At 42.0% G+C, this 19,028-nt stretch overlaps 1 long non-coding RNA gene across 2 annotated transcripts in view; it reads right to left on the minus strand.

Moving 5' to 3' along the window:
• Positions 1 to 18,827, minus strand: part of LOC106735458 (uncharacterized) — a 116,144-nt gene extending 97,317 nt beyond the window's left edge. For both annotated transcript variants that reach the window (XR_001370781.1, XR_003550323.1), the window contains exons 1-2: positions 18,732 to 18,827; positions 17,242 to 17,372 (exon numbers count right to left, since the gene is read on the minus strand). This is a non-coding gene — a long non-coding RNA (uncharacterized LOC106735458). The remainder of the gene's footprint in view (positions 1 to 17,241; positions 17,373 to 18,731) is intronic.
• Positions 18,828 to 19,028: the final 201 nt, after the last annotated feature.

Raw genomic sequence — 19,028 nt, forward strand, 5'->3', positions numbered from 1 at the left:
CTGGCCCTCCAGCAGTAATTGGAGACACAGAGGAAGCCCATCCGAGGTGGAGAGAGCTGTGGCTTCATGTTTCTTCTAACTCCCCATCCCCCCACAATCTCAAAGCAGTGCCTCCCATTGGCCAGTCACAGACCGCAGCCAATGATGCGGGAGCTCCCCGCTTGCTGAGCTGTAGATAGGAGCTGCATGGGGGTGGGGAAAGGGGGATGCACAGGAAAGGGCAAGGAGAGGAATGGATCATGGAGCTGACAGGTTCAGTACATGTGCACGAAGGTCACCGTCAGACCCTGAGTCCTTTCAACCCCATTACTAGTGAAATCTGAGCGTGGATTTAGGAATCCAAGTGGACAGGACCACAGAATCTGAAGATTATCCAGAGGCTCCCTGTGGCTCTTGGAATACTTAAGCTCCTTGTTTTGGGGGCTTTCTGGCTTTCTTTCACTTCCCTACTACCCTCACCACTACTTCCTTGCTTAAACTTTCTCTATTATAACTAGTCAGAATTATGTGGGTTTACTGGGGAAAACCTCAACTCTTCAGCTGGCTCACAACCCTGGTTTAGGGTTAGAATAAGTCAAGGATGATGCCTGCACAAGAGTTGCTGAAGCCTCAAAGGTAGAATCAGGCCTTCTCCAAACATGCACGCAGGAAATGATCTCTGAGCACTATGGTGGGATTTTTGTTCCAACTGTGGGTCGCTCACCACATGCAGCCATATAGCAATATTCAAGTTATTTGTTTAATGTCTTTGCAATTGTATGAGTATAAATTTCCTAAGGATAAGACAAAGACAGTGCTCTATAGAACTTTACATTCCACCTCATAATGTTACTCAAATATTAGGTATTGCAGTTTTTGATCAAGATGTAGAAGCCCATGGATTGGGAAAGATAAGCACTAGTTTCTGTGGTTTTGAGTAAAGTCTCTGAGCCTTATTTTAATGCTTTTAAAAATGAATTATTTTATTTAACATATATATGTATATTTAACACACACATATGTATATATATGTATATATATATGTATATTATATATATATATGTATATGTTAAATAGAGAGAGAGAAAAAAAAAAGCAAGCCACTAGGTTTGGGAGTCAGACTGTGGTCAGCCATGTGGGAGTCCAGCACCCTTAACCACCATGCCACATGCCAGCCCCCAAATATAGGACTTTTAAAGAAAGAACATGCTTTTTGTGAGCTGCCTATTCAATTACATTAGGAACAACTTGAGGGCAAGGACAATACCTTATGCTTTCATATATAGCTCCTAGAGTTCTGTCTTGTGCAGATAAAATGCCCAAATACATGGTCTGTGAAAAAAGATATCACTGAAAAATTAAAAACAAGATTGGCTAACTTTTGTTCTTTCCTTCTTTCTTTCTTTCTTTCTTTTTTTTTTGGAGAGGTTTTTGCTATAGGGCACGTGCACTCACCAGAAAGTCAGAGAGAGACAGAGAGACAAAAAGCGAGAAATTACCCCCCAGGGAGAATGGCCACGCCACAATCCTTTCTCCTCCATTCTCCTCTCAGGATCTTGGGCACGCATGCACATGCGCCCAGCGTGAGTTTAAGCCACTGAGTCCAGGACTTGAACCATGGTTGGCTATGTGGGGGTCCAGCAACATAGCCATTATGGTTACTGCTGATCCCAGGACTGGCTAACTTTCAATGTAGATAAGCTTTTATAATTTTATATTAAAAACTTTAAACTTTTCTCTTTCTATTCTATTTCTATTGTATCTTACTAAAAACAAAAAGTTAGGACTTTACTTATTAGGGGATGGCAAACTCAAATGCCTACCAGGATCAAGTAAGAAATAGGAAATAAATCTGGTTAGGACCAAAGGGAATAGTGGTGACTGTGGAGAGAAGGAGATTATGAAAAAACTTTAAACATCCTCTATAAAGGTGTCTGTCCTGACCAATTGTATGAGTGAGTGTGAAATGACTCCATTCATGGCTCCATCAGCCACTTGGATGATTCTGCTAAATATCAATGCATACGTTACAAAGTAATCCATTTTATACTTTCAGGTGTTAATGATATTAATATTTCTTAGGCAGGAACTTATTGAAGATGCTTTGGGAATTACTTCCTAGTTTGGGAGCTCTAACTTTCCCTGTCTTCTTTTCTGCCTTTAAGTGGATTGTGTTATCAGTGGATTGCTTTATCAGTGCAGCTCTCCGTTGTGCTTGTTTGCTTGCAGAGGTTACAAGGCACAGGAGCCGTGGCTGTGGTTGTACTTGGGCTTTCTGTTGACAGAAGCACCAACTAGGTGGTTGCTTTTTCAGATTATTTTCTACAACAGTCATCATGACATGAGTAATGATTGATTTACAATAGACCAGTTGATTATCAAAAAAAAAAAAATGCTTATGGGTAGAAGCTGTAAAGATTATGGATATGCTAATGTTTAGATGTGGTTAGTGAGCTCAGATAAGTGCAATGTGCTGTTGGCAAGGCCAGGCTTAAGTCCTTGTGGCAAAACGGCCAGTTAGTTTCAGACATAGAAACCCTCTGTGTACCAGCAGAGCGTAATGGTTCAAGCAGAGCCACTTGAGTTGCATAAGACCTACTCCAAATTGCAGTTGATTTGATCTTGAGGGGAGCTAATAAAGGTAGTAAATGAGTCATTTTCCAGCATGATATAACTAGAATTGGTTCTTGGCCCAGAAAGACATGAGTCAGTTTAGTCCTGATTCGGTTCCCAGTGTGATGCACAGTGACTCACTTCCCTGTATGATGTCATGTTTGTTCCTTATAAGATTTGACCTCCTCCTTGTTCTGTTGTATTAAGATTTTTTTTTTTTTAAGAAGAAAAGGAGAACATTGTAGAATAAGATTAAATACTCCAAGGAATACAGAATCAGACTAATAAAGCCTTGGTTTTCTCACAGTGAGCCTGAAGGAGTAATTAAGCTTTAAATGCCCATATTGTTGTCCCCATCTATTAAGATTGTTCATTTCCAAACAGCCTAACTATTAGCTAACATTCGATGGAAACATTTTGCATAGAAAAGGAAAAAAATTGGTATCATAACAATTTAATTATCTGGTAGCTGTATTTATAAAAGGCAGCTGCTTTGGGAAAATAGTTAACAATAGATGATCAGATTAAAGGGGACACATTGATCTTTCTAGAAAAATACTTTAGGAGCCAGAAGGTGCCAGATGGTTAAGTTATTGGACTCCCACATGGCTGACTGCAGTTCAAGTCCCATACCTGGTAGTTTGCTTTCTTTTTCTTTCTTTCTCTGGGTAAACAAGTAATAATGATGATAAATAAAAATCTTTTTAAAAAGATATTTTAATTTAGATATAAAAAGTAAACCAAAAGTGGAACTTTTTCCATATTCATGATGGAACATGTGCACATGCATGTGAGAATAAGAGACAGAGACAGAGAGAGAGGGAGGACCACCCTCTGAGGATTCTGGTCACACCTTCATCCTCTTCCTCTAGCCCATGCACTCATGTGGCTGTCCACCATGTGTAAAGCCATGTAGGCCAGGGCTGCAAACTATGGTCACCATGTGGGAGCCAGCTTCTCTCTAGTAGCATTTCACTTCTGTGAGACAGAGCCGACTTCAAAATGGGATATTTGTTATAAAAGAAACCACAGGGACCAGCAGTTAGCCTAATGGCTATGTTACTGGACTTCCATGTAGTTGACCACAGTCTGAGTCCTGGACCTGGTGGCTTAAACTCACGCTGGGCGCGTGTGCGTGCATGCCCAAGATCCTGAGAGGAGAATGGAGGAGAAAGGATTGTAGCATGGCCATCCTCCCTGGGGTCTGATTTCTCGCTTTCTGTCTCTCTGTCTGTCTCTGTCTTTCTGGCAAGCACATGCGACCTATAGCAAAAACCTCTCCAAAAAATAAAAATAAATAAAAGAAACCACAAATGTATTAGAATATGTAGACTTTTAAAAAATACTGCAAAAATCCTTTGTTATGTCTGTTTCACCTATGAATGAAGTCAGTGTTCATGACTTGTGCTGGGGGTCAAGTGTGGAGGCTGAGGAGAAAGGCAACCAAAATATCTCAGGCCATATCTGGAGAAATGAATCAACTTGTCTCCCCTCAAGACCCATCAAACACTCCTCATCAGTAGGTAACTATACTGAGAAAATCAAAGCTATATAGCTTGAGAGTGTTTAGATGGCACATAATACAAACCCTTTTTTTGTCTAACGTAAACTAAAAAGAGGATATTCGATGGATGAGTCAAAGAATTGCCTAATATCAAGTCTCAGAGCACTTTGAGGACCCCAAGAGTTGGTATTTCTGTACCTTCTAGGGTTGTGTCAACTTGCAACTCTGCTCCAATAACTTCTATATCAATTTCACACCTATCATGTTTCAAATTTTCAGAGGAACGATCTGTTAATCAGCCTTCCTGGGCAGATATCTCTCCCTCAGAACAATTATCCCCAACAGAGGGATTAGCTGCACAATTCCCACTGGGAGAACCATTATGAGTGGCAGATTCTTGTATCTGCCGCAAAGACCATTTGGTTTGTTCTACAGCTTCCTCCCCTTCCAGCCCCAGTCATAACAATATTTTTGTCTATTTTGATGATAAGTGCTTCTCTAAGTTCTGCATTCATAGGGATCACCTGGAGATCTCTTTAAATGCAGATTTAGGTACAGTAGAACTGAGGCACTGTCTTAGATGCTGCATTTATAGTAACCTTCCAAGTTATGCCAATGATGTCAGTCCGTGAACCACACTTTGAATAGTAAGACATTGGAGATGTTTCTGGAGGGACCAGCAGTTAGCGTAATGGCTATGTCGCTGGACTCCCATGTTGTCGACTGTGATTTGCATCCCGGACCTGGTGGCTTAAAACTTACGCCAGTCGCGTGTGTGTGCATGCCCAAGATCCCAAGAGGAGAACGGAGGAGAAGGGATTGCGGTGTGGCCAACCCCACTGGGGGATGATTTCTCGCTTTTTGTCTCTCTGTCTCTCTCTCTCTGTCTGGCGAGCACATGCGCCCTATGGCAAAAACCTCTCAAAAAAAGAAATGTTTTTGGATGCCTAACTAGTATCTATTTTCTCCTTCCCTTTTCTTTGATAGCACAGATGTTTTCATATAAGTATCTACTTCTATCCCTACACAGTCTGTGTGCTTAAAGGAAAATGGAACATACTCCCCGCGCTAGGGATGGGTACCAATTGGTTTAAGCTAATCAGACATTCAATGTTATTTCAATATTCCAGAATCTAGAATAGTGGTTAGTATGTAGTAGGCACTTAATAAATATTTGTTAATACATAAAACAATGTGAGCAGAGATATGTATATTCAGCATATCCAGTTTTGAGACCCTGACTTGGAATGCTGGCTCTTTCCTCCCTTGCCATTGGATGTGAATGTTTGAGATTTGATTGTGACTGGCAGTCTTCTTCTGACCATGAGGAGAACCAGCCTCAGAATAAAACTGAAACTAGTTAAGTTGAAGCAGAGAGATTAAAATGGGCCATTGATAATATCAGTAAAGCACTGGATTAGCTATGCTATGCTCACCCCAATAGTTTTGTGAACAAATAAATCCACTCTTCCCAATTTTAAAGCCAGTTTTAGCTGGATTTTCTCTTACATTATGAAGCGTCTTAATTCACTCTAGGGAAATGTTTTATTCTATTCATAGTTCATCTCACTTCAGTACAATGTGGTGCCTTCATAGGTCACCATTATCAAAATGCTCTAGCACCAGAAAACATTCCATAACACCCTATGGAATGAAATTAGAAGAGGCTTTATTGTAGAAATTTACAAAGCAAGTCAACCAGCAGAAAGAGAAACAGTCTACAATCTCCCACCCTCTCATTAATCCAAGGAAAATGATCTACTTGGATATAGCAGTTCATGTTCTAGGAGACAACTCCTACTTCCTTGCTGTTTTCCACATTGGGAAAGTGTGAGAGCAAGTTGGCTATGGGGGTACAAACAGATACTGGGACACCAGGCCATCTGAGTTAAGTGTTACATGTTCCAAGGGTGTCTGGGAAAGCCAGCTTTCCAGCTCTGGAGCTCTGAAGCCAATGAGGAGTTGCAGCTCATCTGGTGAGAGGGGGGGAGGAAAGAGGCTGCCAGTCCCGCAGAAACTGAGTTTGGGGCAGCCCTTCCCAGTGGGAGAAGGGGGAAAGCCCTGCTCCAATTAGCTTGTCCAAGTCACCCAAAGTGACCTTCCAGAGTCATTTTCAGACTATTTTGTTTGTCATGCACACTAACCCAAACCCTTGACCCAGGCAGTTGCTTAACATTCTTCACGTGCTTTGCCACTGCCTTCGGGATAAAGTCCAAGGAGTTGGTTTTCTAAGACAGTCACCATCTGGCCCAGCTCGCTCTCCAGCCTATCTTGTGTCACCCCCCACATTATACTGTAATCTCCTCTGCACCAGACGACCTGCTCTGCTCCAAACTTTTCATGTCTCATCACTTCCCAGTGTCTGGAAGACGTCTGCACTGTGCCTCTTCCTGGAATGCAGCTCTTCCTGTGCACCCAGCTCACTGACTTTCCTTATGATCAAAGCCTGCTCATCCTTTAAGTTTCAGCTCAACTGTTATTCTCTCTGGGAAACCATCCCAGATCTTTAATCTCCTTACCCCGCATAATTAATTATGGCTTCCTTTGAGTTCCCATAGCACGAGGTTCACACTGCTAGCATTCACTTATCACCTTGTTAAGCAACATACCCAACGGCCTCCCCTAGATTACCAGTTTCCTGAGTAAGACCTTGTCTTACTTGTCCTTGTAGCATAAGCCCTACTGGGCTGCTCTCCATGGGACTGAGCCTGCTGGCCCCACGGTGGCATCTTGCCCTTTATTCTGTAACAGGGATCATGCCTTAGGGCCAAGGCTTACTGAGAAGTTGTACAGGCCTTTCCCTGGTTATCAGAGGGTTTAAAGATGGACTAGATGCTGCCTGTGAAAATGTTGACATGTGTGCCCAAGCTGGAGAAGACCTAACAAGCTTGGGAGAAAACAAAGTTTGGGACAGAGAAGCCTGATCTCTTAAAACAAGTTTCCAGAGGGTCAGTGGGATCAGTTGCCTTGGAGAGCATCTACTGAGGCAGACGTGATATAGTAGAGAGAAGGAACAGAATGCAATTTTTTGAAAATAAGGATTTCCCCTCTTTTGACCTTTCTCAGTATGATTATATTGCTGTTAACTTTATTACTGAAGCTTAATGCCAAGATACTAGGAAGCACTTGTAGAAACAGCTGTGAATGTGGCCATTCATCGATTTGGCGCCCCCATCCTTGGGACACAGGGGGAGGCGTTTCTGTTTCCGTAGCCATGGCGCCTGTGTGGTTCTTGTTTGAGTACTAATGACAGGCACTGAAATTAGACCACACAGAGTTAAGGGAAATAGTTCATTCCTTCATTTTCATCAGACCAGCAGACTTCAGAGGAGATTGGGAACTCTACACCCTGACCTCTGCGAAGCCCTAGCACAACAGTGTAATGTCCAGGAAGATAAGAGCCAGCAGTCGCATGCTTTTTTTTCCTGCAGGTTTACTCAGTCATCCCAGGACACACCTAAAGGCAGGCTGATGCCAAAGTACACGGGGCATTGGGTGTGAGCCTGATGAGGGCAGAGCCTGGGAGGCCTAATGGAGGGGTTGGCACGGCGACAGTCTGCAGGCCCGGTCTGGCCTGTGCAGCAGCTGCACATGTTCCTGGGACCAGAGCCAGCTGGTGGCTCACGGCAATGATTTCTGGGTCCTGGCTCCATCCCAAGACTGGCTTGAGCTCCTTAGCCCTGACCGGCAATTGCTTTGTTCTGGCTCCAAGTTGAAGTTTGGCCTCTGAGTCAGGGTCAAGGCAGGTCCTTGCACCCTAACCCACGCCCTCTTCTCTCCTGACACACAGCCTGCCCCAGCAGGGCTCAGGTCCAGTGGGAAGGGCAGCCTCCAGGGTTAATCTGCAGTCACTCTTAGAACATCCCTCGCGGCTTTACCCTCTTTGGGTGTCCTGGGAACACCCAAAGTGTTGCTCTCAGTACATTGGGCCCTAAGCTGATGAAGGGAGGAGAACGTAGGACCCCCGCTTCCCCCCAAACACACACCCTAGCCAATTCAGGAACACTCAGAGGTAACTCCAGGACCAGATTTCACCTATGGCCTTGGTTTCACCTGAAGTGTCACCCAAAATCAGGGCCCCTGAAGTAGGATATCAGAATACCCACAAAATTCTCAAGATAAGATAGCCTTTAATCTCTATTAGAACATTTTACGAACACTCCATTTTAAACATAACTAATGACATACTTTGATATCGATGCCTTCCATCAAATGTGAGTAAAGCATCTTTAGAACATTTTGGTATCTTTATTGATTGGAAGTACAAGCAGAGTGCTTGCTATGCAAATAAAGCTTCTAGACAAAGCTTCTAGACAAGTCTCCGGTCTCCCTCCCCCAGCAGCTTGCCATCCCAAACCCCTCCCAGATGGGACTGAAATCTGCTTTTAAAATATAGCGCTTATTTGCATCTTTCTCCCTCTGGTTTCAGTCTAATTCTCCCAGATTGAGAGAAACACAATAAAGGGAAAAAATTTTTGTTTTCAGTGCTTCCCTTTTCACAAACTCTTTTTTTGGAAACCTCGGATCCCAGCAGAGGTTCCTGGGGACTTTAAGAACATCAATCAGTTTCGCAGCTGGAGGCTGAGGCTTTCCTCAGGGAAGACTTTTTACATAAAACAGATTGTACTTTGTCCTTGCCAGGGCAGACAAAGGTTTAAATTAAATATGCAGCAAGCTCCAGTTGGCTGCCTGCCACAGCCCGAGGGAGCGGGGGAGGCGGAGGGAGAGTGTGTCCCTACTCTCCTTCCTTTCTCTGCGGTTGCTGCTTTTCCCTATTTCTGTTATTACTGTGGAAGGAGCCTGGAGTTGGGAGACCTGGGCTCCGGGGTTGGCTTTGCTGTAAATTCATGGTGTGACAGGATACAAGTCACTTACCCTTCTGGGGTCTCAATTTCTTCTCCTATACAATAAAGAGTTTGAATGATATGATCTTTGAAGATCTTTTCTATCTTTACCCTCAGTTCTCTCCAAACTCAGCTGCATAGATTTCTAGCAAATGCCCTAAGCTTCATCTATGAGTCATGCATCTTCGCCATTCCTGGGGTCACCTGACCTCTTTTCCCATAGACCCTATGAGTCGTGGGGTGACATTATAGGAAAAGAGGGCCCAGTGGAACATGATGAATGGTAACTGGCCTTGTTTCTCAGTTTGGGGGAGTATTAGAAAATAGTGAGGATAGAGAATTGGAGAGAAGAGCTCTCAAAAAAGAGGTAGCCTTGGGACCAGCAATTAGCGTAATGGCTATGTCGCTGGACTCCCACGTAGTCGACCACGGTTTGCGTCCCGGACCGGGTGGCTTAAAACTCACGCCAGGCATATGTGCATGCATGCCCAAGATCCCGAGAGAAGAACAGAGGAGAAGGGATTGCTGTGTGGCCATCCCCCCTGGGGGGTGATTTCTCGCTTTCTGTCTCTCTGTCCCTCTCTCTCTGTCTGGCGAGCGCACACGCCCTACAGTGAAAACCTCTTCAAAAAAATAAAAAAAGAGGTAGCCTTTCCTCGATTCATCTCAAGCCAGTTGTTGCCACTTGGGAATACAACCCACTTGGGGAGCCAGTTTTTTTTTTTTTTATGTTGTAATAGTTTTATTTTTAAATTTTTCTTTGAGAGTTTTTTTTATTATAGGGCTTGTGTGTTCGCTGGAAAGACAGAGAGAGATGGAGAGACAGTGAGAAGTCATCCCCTGGGGGGATAGCCACAATGCAATCCCATCTTCTCCATTATCCTCTTGAGATTTGGGGCATGCACATAGGCCCAACGTGAATTTCACGCCACCAGATCTGGGACTCAAACCACGGTCGGCCATGGCCAGTGGTCCAGTGATGTAACCATTACTCCATCTGCTGTTCTAAATTATTAAATATAGGCAACTATTAAACAAAACTTTGGGAGGACTAGCAGATGGTGTGGCAGTTACATGGCTGGATTCCCACATAGCCGACCACAGTTCAAGTTCTGGACCAGTGGCTTAAAACTCACATGGCATGCCCAAAGTCCCAAGAAGAGAATGGAGGAGAGGGAATTGAGGTGTGACCATTCCCCTTGGGGGTGATTTCTTGCTTTCTGTCTCTTTGTGTCTCTCTCTCTGGTGAGCACATGCGCCCTATAGCAAAAAATCTCTCTGAAAAAAAAAAAATACAAATCTTTGGGAGCCCAGCAGGTTGTGTAGTGGCCAAGGTGCTGGACTCTCACATGGTTAATTGTGGTTCAAGTCCCAGACCTGGAGGCTTGAAAAATCATACCCTGGTATGTATGCATTGGTGTTCAAAATCTTGAGAGGAGAATGGAAGAGAAGGAAAGGAGGCTTGACCATCCCCTCTGAGGGGTGATTTCTTACTTTCCCTCTCTATATGTCTCTCTGTTGAGCAAAGTACTGTATAGTCAAAAACAAAAACTTTGTTAGTTGTACAAAATAGGTCTGTGGGATTCAACTTGAAAGTCAGTTTTCCAAATCTTTGTGGACCTTAAGGAAGTAAGAATTTCTGTCCTCTCCATCAAAGAACTTTTCAGAATCTGTGCCTCTTTTCTTTGTGTTTTTTTCTTTTTAATTGTCAGAGGACATGCCCTTGCCAGAGAGAGAGAAAGAGAGAGAGAGAGAAAGTATTCGTTCTGTCCCCATTGGGTATGGTCATCCCACAATCCTTTTTCCTCCATTTCTCTGTCTTGTAAAGATTTTGGACATGCACACACATGTGCCTGGCATGTTTTCAAGCTGCTGGGGTCAGGATGCAAACCATGGTCAGCCGTGTAGGATCCAGCTCCCTATGTATTTAATAGTGTGTTGTAAATTGTAGCAAAGTACTATAGACAAGAAAGGTGGAAGCTTAATAAGTTGTTCAATCATATTTTTCAATATAGAAATACGATACTGGAGTGCAAGTTTCAGAAAGATAACTTGATCCACGTTCAGCTTCCAAATCAAGTCATAGCCTGGGAGTTAATGGTTCTATCTTTTCATTGGTTAAAAATAATTTATAATTTCTACCCCCATGTTAAAAAAATTGATTTCATGCCATTAGCCTTGTGGGGAAAGTAGACTACAATGTAGTGCATATGTATTTAGTGAGTAGAACTTCAGATTTCTTCTTTTTTTTTTTAAGAATTATTTATTTTAATTTTATTTATTTATTCATTTATTTTCATTTGACCAGAGAGAGACAAAGAAAGAGAGAGAGAGGGAAGGAAAGTGAGAAAGCACGTCACCAGGTCCAGGACTCGAACCATGGTCAGCCATGTGGGAATGTCCAGCCCCTTAACTACCATGCCACCTGCTAGCCCTGAGAACTTCAGATTTCTATTCTATATGTTGTAGTAAAGATACCTTTTTATATTATAATTAATATATTAGGTCATTCGTGAAGTCATGATATATTTTTCTATGCAAAAATGTGTCATGACTTTCCTGATGATGCGATATTGAATGAAAATATCATTTTAGTATATAATAGAAAAATTGATACATGGTAATATGCATTTTAGTTAATATTTCCATCATTTGGATTCACAAATATAATGTAATAAGTCTCATGGATTTGATTCACTAATGCATAGTTTCTGATGATGAAGTTCAGGACCAGCTAACCTAACATAAGGTACCTTGCCCTTTCAGAAAACAGCAAAAACGGAAAGTGCTCTCTGATCTCTGCTGCTTTTCTCCCTTGACGCAGAGCGTAAGAGAATTCTCTGATCTTCCCTCTAAGCAGGTCATAGAACCCTCGTGTGAGAGGTGCCTGCCCTTTACCCAGAAGAAAGGAGAATTCCCATCTCTGAAGACACAGGGACATAGAGATGATTCTGAACAACCAGGCCTTGCTAAGTGCCTCCTGGTTTGTCTTTAGAACATACCCACTCATACTTCACCACAACTATTCACAATCGAACATTTCTTTGGGTCTTCATTTCTATAGGTGCCCATCTCATGTAAAACTTACATGAAGTCAAATTGCATGCGTTCCTCTTAGTAATCTGATTTTTGTTATAGATACCTCAGTCACGAACTCAGCAATGGGTAAGGAAAAGCAATCTTTCTCTTCCTACACTGACTTATTTAAAAATCTATTTTATATGTTCAAGCTTTCACTTACATTATAAATCGAAGGGCACAAGTGAATACATTTTGTTGTTGTTTTTGTTTTCTTATCAGCAGGGCAATATATGAAATATTTACCAAATAACCACGGATGGGCATAATCAGAATAGACACTGCCATGGCTAGGTCTGACCCTAGCTGTAAACAACTCTTTCAGATTTAATGCAGGTCCCCCCTCTCCCCCGCCCAAACAGCAACTTTCAACTGTGTAATTATCATCACTAGAATAATTACAGTATGGGATGCACTAAAACATTCTGGTCACTGTATTAATCTGGATAATTCACCAGATTAGTAGGTCTGCTACAGTAGACCTACTCTGAGATTCCAGGAGATTTATATAACCAAAATGTACTTCTTTCTCACAAAGTGAGATAGTGAGCAGAGATTCTTCTCCCCTCAGAGACTCCAGACGCCTCCATTTCTGATACTCCCAAAGTCATTGCACAAGGGACAGGAGAGCTGGAGGGGGCTGCTGGCTTTCATCCACTTGATGTGGAAGTGACTCTTGACTCTTCTGCTCACCTTCAGCTGGCCTGAACTAGACACATGGCTTGGACCTCACTCGCTGTGCGAGAGGGTAGAATATGTAGGGAAGCACGTCAGTAATTCTGAGTCTGTCTGCACCCCCAGTACTGATGTGATTTCTTTCTCCCAGCACACAGTCAATTCATAGCACCTTGTGATCTTAGCTGCTGACTCATGGTTTAATTCAGTGACTTTTTTTGTTTTTGTTTTTGTTTTTTTTTTTTCAATTTTTCATTCTCTTATTAGCTCTGTCACATGCTCTTCAATCTATTTCTGGTTCAGCTGCCCAAGAGAGAGGATCTGATTGGCTTGTTTGTCATCATTGTCTCTGGGCAGATTCTTTGTTTCAACCGTCTGATATGCACTGGCCAGCTATAGGCTGACTGCTCATGCCTGCTTTAATCTGGGGAAAGGACTTTGGAGATGAATTGCATAGGAATTTGGAGATAAAATGAGCAAATAAAGGTGACAAAATTATGTTGAATACTGAAGATTTAAAAACATATCTAACAATGTCTTTATTATTATGAAATTGTTACTATATTGTAATACTGCAAAATTAAAATTTGTCAAAATTTTAAAAGAAACTGTGGCTTTATTTCTTCTGAGCATATTCAGTATGAATTAAGAGTAGCTATTATGTCAGTTCACAAACTAAGGTATAAAAAAAGTAACTTAAATTTCTTTGATAGTTGAATAAATTACTATTTTATACCTCCATTCCATTAAGTGCAAGAAATCTAATTTTCCTAAAATTCAGGCTCTCTACCCACCAAAACCTGTCCAGAGTTGCTTCTAAGATTCAATGTTATGTAACTTTAAAGCACTGGAAGGCCTGGTGTAGACATGTCAACCCTGACTTTTGTATGACAGTGACTGTGGCAGAGATCCCTGCTTATCTACAGATACCCACATTCACTTCCTTAGCCAAAGAAGTGCTTTATTTTCACCTGGGCACAAGGCTGCCCACCTAGTGATTGTACTTTCCAGCCTCTCTGCAGCTAAGTGGTCATGTTCTAAGAGCTGGCCAGTTGGCAGTGAATGAGATGATAGGTCAGCTTCTGGGTCAGGCCTTTAAATAGAATCTACTGGCCCTTAGCTTTGTGTATTCCTTTTTGTCTTTCAGACTGGAATGAAGATGTGGTGATTGTGATCCAGCTTTGTTTCTGCAAGGACATGATGCAGCATTTTTAGGGGCAGTGAAGCAAGGAGATAGATGGAACTTGGCTCCCGCATGATCAGGTGGTGCAGAGCCACTCTAGCCCCTGTACCACCATGACTTTGAACTTCTGTGTGATCGAAAAGGGTGCTTTACCTTGTTGAAGCCTCTCTTATCTTGGTCTCTTTGAAAACAGCTGGACCAAAGTCCTAAAGAGTACAACCACTTTCCTGGGTAGTCTCTGTTGCAGCTCTCTTGTTTCTGATAGACAAGCTCCCCTAGTTTGTTGCTTACAGGTGCTGGGTGCAAGCCATGCTGTGTGTGTTGGTTACAGTCTAATGCTTCTTCCCCAACTACACTATGAGGAGCTCTGCTCTGGGCTCATCCTGCATTTCTGACACCATTCCTTGGCTTTGGGAGCTCTGCGGGATCTTGTGGGACTATCTGCCCAGACGTCATACAGATTTTCCTTCTACTTCCGTACACGCTGGACACAGGGAACTAGGAAGTCCTACAGTTCCCAGAATCCACCTAGAGAGGAGCAGAATATTCTTCCCAGATTCCACCTAGAGAAGGGCAGCATATTCCCAAACATATCCGGTCATTTTAGGATCCTGCTTTCTGACCCCAACCAAAGGGCTCAGTTTAGGATAGAAGTGGAATCAGACTTAGGGCTCCTTTTCAGGAGCTCACTGGTAGCTTTGGTTTTTCTTACAAATCTCCATCTTCCTCACCATCAGAGAAATCTTCCTGAGTCTCGAGAGCAAAGGAAACTCTGTCCTAACACATTAGGTTTCCTTCTTTTTGTTTTACTGCCTGGGTCTAAGGTTTTAAAACTATTGTTTTCTGAATTCTCTTACATCATTCCTTCTTGGAGGCAAAATTAAGGCAGACTTGTCATGAGGTAGAGGGTGGAGATAACCAGAATAATAAAGACACATAGCAGTCTCTTCATATTTCATCTGCTGTTTAACTAGCACCCAAGATTGTCAAATACTTGCCTTTTTCAGGAATTTCTTCAGTCAATAAATAAGAATTATTTGTCATGTGCAGTGGAAAGTTCTTTGGTTTGAAATTTGGAAGGTTGTGTTCTAGTTCTAGATTCTTCTTCTTTTCTGGAAGGATACCTTCTATGTCAACAGTAAAGGGCAATTCCAAGAGGGGTTGTTTGTCACTTTTATCTGTGGACTTTGGTTCTGATGACTATGTGACATTGGGAAATTGACCCAGATTTTATACTTCAGTTTTTGCTATGTATTTCTGTAGAATGTTGTACCTCAGACACGGAGATCTTATGTAGACTAATAACAATGGTTAATAATTAACAAGCATTTCAGAGTGTCCTACTGCTTTACATAAACTCATTTATTTCTGACTCATTTATAAGGAAGATCCCGAGATATGGTATAAAGTAGAACTAGGATTTAAGCTGACACAGTCTGATTCCAAAGTCTATGCTCTTAATTATTAAGCTAGACAACCTCTTGTAATAGGGATTAATTTGAAGGGAAGGAAAGAGAAACATACTATAATTATTGCAGTTCTTTCCTAGTTGGGTCTACCAGGTTTTCAAAAGTAATCTGACTTACCTCTGTTTACATCATTCCAAATTTCAGATGAGGAAAAACTGCGTAAGTGTTAATAGTGCAATGTGTAAAATTATTATATCTTAAAATTATTAAGCAATTGGGACCAGTTGGTGGTGTGGTGATTGAGGCACTGGACACTCCTGCGTGACTGACCATGGTTTGAGTCCCAGACGTGGTGGCTTGTTTTCTCACTTTCCCCCCTCTCTCTCTGTGTCTCTTTTTGGTCAAATTGAAATAAAGGAATAAATAAATAAAATAAAATAATTCTTTAAAAATTATTAAGCTATTAATTTTTATACATTGACTAAGAAATACATTTATTTAACCTGCTTCCTTTCAAAAATGGACTTAGAACACAAATCAATATAAGCAACTCAGTGATAATTCTTAGAAATATTAAGAAAATAGTGAGAATTCAGCAAGGCTCTTTTGAGTTATGTTCATTAGAAGTATATTAAGTATGGTCAAACTAATTGAAGTATAATTGCATGATAAAACTTTACCACCATCTAGTGTTCGTAAGGAACATTGCAGAAATGTTCTTTTCTGGTCTTTGGCAACTACCTTGTGTATCTGTTCAATGTTCCCACGCTTTTGTATGGCACTGTGTGCTTCCTTTACCAATGACCTTTGAGTCTGTACATTATTTTAATAATTTTATTTCAGAGCAACTCATTTAATGAGCTACATTTCCCACTTGCAAAGCATGGTTTATTGTATGAGGCTACCTACAAAGGAATATAAGAATTTTCAGGGCCAGCCAGGTGGCATCGGTGGTTGGGGTGGCTGAATCCCACGTGGCCAACTGTGTGGTTTGAGTCCTAGAGCTGGTGGCCTGAGGAACATGCTGGGTGTGAGAAGAATGGAGGAGAAAGGATTGTGGCAAGGTCATCCCCTAGGGGTGCTCTCTCACTTTCTCCAATGAGCACTCGTGCCCTATAGCAAACTAACAAAAAACAGGTGGAGGGGCAGCAGGTGGCATGATGATTAAGGGCACTGGACTCCCACATGGCTGACTGTGGTTCAAGTTCTGGACCTGGCAGTTTACTTTCTCACTCTCTCTGTCTGGTCAAATTACAATAAATAAAGTTAAATAAAATCATTCTTTTTTCTTTCTTTTTTAGGAGAGGTTTTTGCTATAGGGTGTGTGTGCTCACCAGAAAGAGAGAGACAGAAAGACAGAAAGCAAGAAATCACCTCCCAGGGGGATGGCTACGCCGCAATCCTTTCTCCTCCATTTTTCTCTTAGGATCTTGGGTACGCACACACATGCGCCCAGCATGAGTTTAAGCCACTGGGTCCGGGACTCGAACTGCAGTCAACTACATGGGAGTTCAGCGACATAGCCATTATGCTAAATGCTGGTCCCAATAAAATAATTCTTAAAAAAAATTTTTTATCCAAGTCTGAGAGATTGTCTAAATACTCTTAGACAATCTTGTACTCATCCTAAGAATTCCCTTTACATTAGCTTTAAGATGATAAACATGGGGAAAGTGTTTATGATACATATTTAAATGATTACGAGATATTTTAGACATTGAGGAGAGCATAAAGTGTAATATATCAAAAATGCCTGCTATGTTAGTTATCTATTGCCGCCTGACAAATTGCTTCAAAATTGTAGCAGCTTAGGTTGCAAACATTTATGATTTCACAGTTTCTGAGGGTCAAGAACCAGAGTGGCTTAGCTGGTTGTTCTGGCTCAGGGTGTGGCACAAGAATGCAGCCAAGGCAAGCTCAACTGGGGCTGGAGAATCTCTTTCTCAAATTACTCACATTGTTGCAGGTTTCTCGGGTGCTGTTGGCGATAGGCTCAGTTTATTGACGTGTGGGCATCTTCAGTGGATATGCTTTTTCCAGAGCAAGAGGAGAGCGAGAAAGTGGCAGCAGTCTTTTAAAATTTCTTTCTTCCATGTTGTATGTTGTAAAGATATACGGTAATTAAATGTAAATTTAAAAAATACAGGAATAAAAATTTAGAAAAAGAATCCAAACCCCCCCCATACACACACACACACACACACACACACACACACACACAAAGTATATGGAAAAATAGATTACAGAGGTAACTTTGTTTTTTACTTTTAAATAATTACTTTTCTTGATTATTATTATTATTTTAAAAATTTGCAATAGGGCATGTGTGCTCACCAGAGACAGAGAGAGAAAGAGAGAGAAAGAGAAAGCAAGAGAAAGCAAGCTGCCAGATTTGGGACTCAATTTGCAGCCATGTGGGAGTCCAGTGCCTTAACCACCACGCCACCTACTGGCCCCTACAGAGGTAATTTACAAATGTTGAAAATCTCTTCCTAGATTAAAAAAAGTATCAGTAGACATTAAATAAATACAAATAATTCTTTCTTTCCTTATTCCTTCTTTCCTGGAGTGACAGAGACGGAGAGACAAAGAGATAGTACCCCCAACAGAACCTAGCTGCCCTGATCCGCCCCCAGCCTCAGTCAGCCCTGGATCATGAGCACACAGTCTAGAACCTTCCCCTGTGAGTCAGCCTTGCAGAGGGTTGCTTTACTGCTGCACCACCACCTGGCCCCATCCACAGTCTTTTTTAATAACCTAATTTCAGAAGTAACATTGTACTTCTACCATATGTTATTGCAAACGCAAACCAGCCTCCGTCCCTTTGTGTGGTTGGGGCCTCCACAAGCTTGTAAATAACAGTAGGTGGAAATCTTTGGCACTGTCTTGAAGGCAGGCCGCTACACCCACAATCAGGCTTTATTAAATAGTAACATTTTGCCCCATTTGTGTAACTGCTTCACAAAATGAGTTTAGCTCAGGGCTAAATTCTGAGAGGTACAGATGGGAAAGGACTTTTTCTTTCACAACTGCTTTCAACCACACTATGGTAAATCTCCCTTCCTCAATCTTGCTGACTTCTCTAGTAGAGCCCTTCATTTTCCAAACCTCACACTCAGCTGTAGGAAGAGTCCCATTTCAGGCATTAAAGAACTTGGTCCAATCTCATACGTAGTTCTAATCTTTACTTAACTCTTCTTACTACTCTACTGATGCTGAGGAAGAAGAGTATGGTTGTTCTTTCAGAATTTTTTCTATTTTTCATCTCTTTCTTGCTTTCTGATTCCTCTTGCCTGGGTCTGGTATATGGATTAGAGAAAGAGGAGCAAAACTTAATTGCCTTTAGCTGATATTGCCCTTTCCTGGTTGATTCTGTCTGGTCAATGTTCCCTCCATCAATCTAAGGAACTCATAGGGTTATGAGGCCTTCTTACGATTTTACTCACTCTCCAGCTTACTTCTTGAAATCCTCTCTCAGCTTTAAAAACAAACTTTTTTAGGATCCCAGGGCTTGAGAAGACGCCAGGCGCGCGTGCCGCGTGTCCCGGGAGGTTAACGTTCATCCCCCAGGGGTCTTTCTCATTCTCATTCTCTGCTTCTCCCTCTCTCTCTCTTTCTCTTTCTCTCTCTCTCTGGGGAGCGCACACGCCCTATAGCAAAAACAAAAAAAGAAGAGAAATCTTCCGGAGAAAACGACCTGCACTTGCCACCACCAAACGTGCCCCCCACGGCTGATTCGCTTG

This window comes from Tupaia chinensis, unplaced genomic scaffold (assembly GCF_000334495.1).
Source record: "Tupaia chinensis unplaced genomic scaffold, TupChi_1.0 Scaffold000399_1, whole genome shotgun sequence".
NCBI lineage: Eukaryota > Metazoa > Chordata > Mammalia > Scandentia > Tupaiidae > Tupaia > Tupaia belangeri.